The sequence below is a fragment of the Lagenorhynchus albirostris genome, chromosome 3 (genome assembly GCF_949774975.1).
Source record: "Lagenorhynchus albirostris chromosome 3, mLagAlb1.1, whole genome shotgun sequence".
Lineage (NCBI taxonomy): Eukaryota > Metazoa > Chordata > Mammalia > Artiodactyla > Delphinidae > Lagenorhynchus > Lagenorhynchus albirostris.
Genome location: NC_083097.1, coordinates 39,466,198 through 39,472,197, shown reverse-complemented (window position 1 = coordinate 39,472,197; position 6,000 = coordinate 39,466,198).

Below are 6,000 nucleotides of genomic sequence, written 5' to 3'. Positions count from 1 at the left end.
ATAAGTGGATTTGTTTTCTGGTTTGGTTGCTCTCTTCTTTCTTATTTTTTTCTTTTTTTATTATTGCTCTTTAATTTTTTTTAATTTTTTTAAATTTTTTAATTTTTTTGCAGTATGTGGGCCTCTCACTTTTGTGGCCTCTCCCGTTGCAGAGCAGAGGCTCCGGACATGCAGGCTCAGTGGCCGTGGCTCATGGGCCTAGCCACTCTGCAGCATGTGAGATCTTCCCGGACTGGGGCACGGACCTGTGTCCCCTGCATCGGCAGGCAGCCTCTCAACCACTGCGCCACCAGGGAAGCCCTAATTTTTAATAATTATTTTTTATTTTAATAACTTTATTTGATTTTTTCTTTCTTTCTTTTTTTCTCCCTTTTCTTCTGAGCTGTGTGGCTGACAGGGTCTTGGTGCTCCGGCCAGGTGTCAGGCCTGTGCCTCTGAGGTGGGAGAGCCAAGTTAGGACATTAGTCTGCCAGAGACCTCCCAGCTCCACGTAATATCAAACGGTGAAAGGTTTCCCAGAAATCTCCATCTCAACGCTAAGACCCACCTCCACTCAACGAACAGCAAGCTACGGTGCTGGACACCCTATGCCAAACAACTAGCAAGAGAGGAACACAAACTCACCCATTAGCAGAGAGGCTGCCTAAATTCATATAAGGTCACAGACACCCCAAAACACACCACCGGACGCAGTTCTGACCACCAGAAAGACAAGATCCAGCCTCATCCACCAGAACACAGGCACTAGTCCCCTCCACCAGGAAGCCTACACAACCCACTGAACCAATCTTAGCCATTGGGGGCAGGCAACAAAAACAACAGGGAAATATGAACCTGCAGCCTGTGAAAAGGAGACCCCAAATACAGTAAGTTAAGCAAAATGAGAAGACAGAGAAACACACAGCAGATGAAGGAGCATGGTAAAAACCCATCAGACCAAACAAAGAGGAAATAGGCAGTCTTTCTGAGAATGAAATCAGAGTAATGATAGTAAAGATGATACCAAATATTGGAAATAGAATGGAGAAAATACAAGAAACGTATAACAAGGACCTAGAAGAACTAAAGAGCAAACAAACAATGATGAACAACACAATAAATTACATTAAAAATTCTCTAGAAGGAATCAATAGCAGAATAACTGAGGCAGAAGAACGGATAAGTGACCTGGAAGATAAAATAGTGGAAATAACTACTGCAGAACAGAATAAAGGAAAAGAATGAAAAGAATTGAGGACAGTCTCTGAGACCTCTGGGACAACATTAAACACACCAACATTCGAATTATAGGGGTCCCAGAAGAAGAAGAGAAAAAGAAAGGGACTGAGAAAATATTTGAAGAGATTATAGTTGAAAACTTCCCTAATATGGGAAAGGAAATAGTTAATCAAGTCCAGGAAGTGCAGAGAGTCCCATACAGGATAAATCCAAAGAGAAACACACCAAGACACATAGTAATCAAACTATCAAAAATTAAATACAAAGAAAAAATATTAAAAGCAGCAAGGGAAAAATAACATACAAGGGAATCCCCATAAGGTTAGCAGCAGATCTTTCAGCAGAAACTCTGCAAGCCAGAAGGGAGTGGCAGGACATATTTAAAGTGATAAAATAGAAAAATCTACAACCAAGATTACTCTACTCAGCAAGGATCTCATTCAGATTTGACAGAGAAATTAAAACCTTTACAAACAAGCAAATCTAAGAGAATTCAGCACCACCAAACCAGCTTTACAACAAATGCTAAAGGAACTGCTCTAGGCAGGAAACACAAGAGAAGGAATAGACCTACAATAACAAACCCAAAACAATTAAGAAAATGGTAATAGGAACATACATGTCGATAATTATCTTAAATGTAAATGGATTAATTGCTCCAACCAAAAGACATAGACTGGCTGAATGGATACAGAAAGAAGACCCATATATATGCTGTCTACAAGAGACTGACTTCAACCTAGGGACACATACAGACTGAAAGTGATGGGAAGGAAAAAGATATTCCATGCAAATGTAAATCAAAGGAAAGCTGGAGTAGCAATTCTCATATCAGACAAAATAGACTTTATAACAAAGACTATTACAAGAGACAAAGAAGGACACTACATAATGATCAAGGGATCAATCCAAGAAGAAGATATAATAATTGTAAATATTTATGCACCCAACATAGGAGCACCTCAATACATAAGGCAAATGCTAACAGCTATAAAAGGGGAAATTGACAGTAACACAATCATAGTAAGGGACTTTAACACCCCACTTTCACCAATGGACAGGTCATCCAAAATGAAAATAAATAAGGAAACACAAGCTTTAAATGATACATTAAACAAGACGGGCTTAGTTGATATTTATAGGACATTCCATCCAAAAACAACAGAATACACTTTCTTCTGAAGTGCTCATGGAACATTCTCCAGGGTAGATCATATTTTGAGTCACAAATCAAGCCTTGGTAAATTTAAGAAAATTGAAATTGTATCCAGTATCTTTTCCAACCACAACGCTATGAGACTACATATCAAGTACATGAAAAAATCTGTAAAAAATACAAACACATGGAGTCTAAACAATATGCTACTAAATAACCAAGAGATCACTGAAGAAATCAAAGAGGAAATAAAAAAATACCTAGAAACAAATGACAATGAAATCATTATGACCCAAAACCTATGGGATGCAGCAAAAGTAGTTCTAAGAGGGAAGTTTATAACAATACAATCCTACCTCAAGAAACAAGAAACATCTCAAATAAACAACCTAACCTTACACCTAAAGTAATTAGAGAAAGAAAAACAAAAAAAAAACCCCAAAGTTAGCAGAAGGAAAGAAATCATAAGGATCATATCAGAAATAAATGAAAAAGAAATGAAGGAAATGACAGCAAAGATCAATAAAATTAAAGCTGGTTCTTTGACAAGGTAAACAAAATTGATAAACCATTAGCCAGACTCATCAAGAAAAAAAGGAGACTCAAACGAACAGATTTAAAAAGTGAAAAAGGAGGAGTAACAACTGACAGTGCAGAAATACAAAGGATCATGAGAGATTACTACAAGCAGCTATATGCCAATAAAATGGACAACCTGGAAGAAATGGACAAATTCTTAGAAAAGCACAACCTTCTGAGACTGAACCAGGAAGAAATAGAAAATATAAACCGACCAATCACAAGCACTGAAATTGAGTCTGTGATTAAAAATGTTGGAACTTGTTCCTTTTGAAAAAGTGTTTCTTTGGAAGTCAGATTTACTATTTCCAGAAAGAAAGTTTTTGTTAGAATATATTTAAGCATTCAAAAAAATATATTGTGCCCTTTAGATAACTAAAAGCTGTTTTAAAGTTGAAAAAAATATTTAAATGTATGTTGAAACTATGGTAGCTCATGGCAGGCCCTCTGAAGGTCCAATGGTACAGTGAGAAATCAAACATAGAAGGACTTATAGATGATATAAAAAGTTACCTTACATGATAGTAGGAACACTCTTGAGTGCTGATGTTGTTCCTTCCCCAACCCAGTGGTACAAGGGGAAAGATTCTTTTTATTATTTTTTTTACTGAAATATTATTGATTTACAATGTTGTGTTAGTTTCAGGTGTACAGCAAAGTGATTCAGTTATACATACATATATATTTTTTTTTCAGAGTCTTTTCCCTTATAGGTTATTACAAAATATTGGGTATAATTCCCTGTGCTATACAGTAGGTACTTGTTAGTTATCTATTTTATATATAATAGTGTGTATATTTTAATCCCAAATTCATAATTTATTCCAGCCCCCCTTCCCCTTTGGTAACCATAAGTTTGTTTTATAGATCTGTGGCTCTATTTCTGTTTTATATGTAAGTTCATTTGTATCTTTTTTTCAATCCCACATATAAGTGATATCATATGTTATTTGTCTTGGTCTGGCTTACTTCACTTAGTATGATAATCTCTAAGTCCATCCATGTTGCTGCAAATGGCATTATTGCATTCTTTTTTATGGCTGAGTAATATTCCATTGTGTATATATAACACATCTTCTTTATCCATTCATCTGTTGATGGACACTTAGGTGGTTTCCATGTCTTGGCTATTGTAAATAGTGCTGCGATGAACACAGCACATTTTTTTGTATCTTTTCAAATTATGGTTTTCTCTGAATATACCTCCAGGAGTGGGATTGCAGGATCATATGATAACTCTATTTTTAGTTTTTTTAAGGAACATCCATACTGTTCTCCATAGTGGTTGTACCAACTTACATTCCCACCAACAGTGTAGGAGGGTTCCCTTTTCTCCACATCCTCTCCAGCATTTATTATTTGTAGACTTTTTGAAGATGGTCATTCTGACAGAATTAAGAATTAAGGTGATACCTCATTGTAGTTTTGATTTGCATTTCTCTGATAATTAGCTATGTTGAGGATCTTTTCATGTGCCTCTGGCCATCTGTATGTCTTCTTTGGATAAATGTCTATTTAGATCTTCTGCCCATTTTTTGATTGAGTTGTTTGTTTGTTTGATATTGAGCTATATGAGCTCTTTGTATATTTTGGAGATTAATTCCTTGTCGGTCACATCGTTTGCGAATATTTTCTCCCATTCTATATGTAGGTTGTCTTTTTGTTTTGTTTATGGTTCCCTTTGCTGTACAAAAGCTTTTAAGTTTAATTAGGTCCCATTTGTTTATTTTTGTTTTTATTTCCATTACTGTAGGAGATGGATCCATAGTATATTGCTATAATTTATGTCAAAGAGTGATTCTTTTCTTTCTGACCTGGAGAGTTCTTTATTCCACTGGGCTGCACTGACCACTTAATTTCAGGCTTTAGTAGATGAAGAACAAAGGAAGTATCAGGGGACCTCATCTGTGTCCTTATAGTTATGTCTGGTGTATATTATCTGCACTGCTTTATGATGATTTGATAAGGAAGCAACGGTGGAAAATCTTAACATTAAATGTTGTCAATCTTGACAATATTCAAAGTAGGATCTACCCATTATTGTCAGCCCTAAATCAGAGCATTTGAAAATGCAATTTAGAATTATATTTTTACTTTATATTTGAAAAGCTTATGAATTTGTGATTTATATACAAAACTGTGTAAAATGATTGCTTATTATTCATTTTATTTCTGCTACCAGGACATATAAGTTACTGTTATATTTTGAATCATCACACTGTCACTTAAAATATAATAGAGAAACCATATGCAAATCATGTCCTACAGAGCTTACTGAAGTATTATTGTACGAGGTCTGTGACAAGTTTTATACATTTTTAGTAAAGACTTTTTTAAAGGGAAGATTTGAAATACAGTGGGTGTACTAAGGTTTAAACTAAATTTTTTTCTCTACTATCTTTGAATTTTTTTTATCTTCACCAGGTAGCTGAACATGAAAGGTGAGGCAGTTATGTAACCTGAGGTAGACATAATTTCCCCCACCAAGGTATCCATGTCCTAGTACTAATTCCCATAACTGATGAATATGCTACCTTAAATGTCAAAATGATGTCACTAAATCAATTAAATTAAAGACCTTGAGATGGGGAGATTAGCCTGGATTATCTGGCCCAATATAATCAATTTAAGTCCTTTAAAGGGGAGAACTTTTCCCAGTTGTGGTCAGAGGAAGATGTGACTTGAAGAACTGTTAGAGAGATGCAAAGTTGCTGGCTTTGTAGATGGAGGAAGGGGGCTATGAGCAAAGAAATGAGGGGAGCTTCTAGAATTTTGGAATGGCAAGGAAATGGATTCTCCTCCAGAATTTCTAGAAATAAAGTCAGCCCTGTAGACACTTTCATTTTAGTCCAGTGAAACTGATGTTGGATTTCTGACCTACAGAGCCGAAAAATAATAAATTTGTGTTTTTTAGGTCATTAAATTCGTAATAATCCACCACAGCAGCAGTATAAAACTAGTACACCACTATTAATGGAAAGTGCACTAAATTTATTTAACAATTGTTCAACATATATTCCCAATTTTACCACTGTAAAATTAAAATA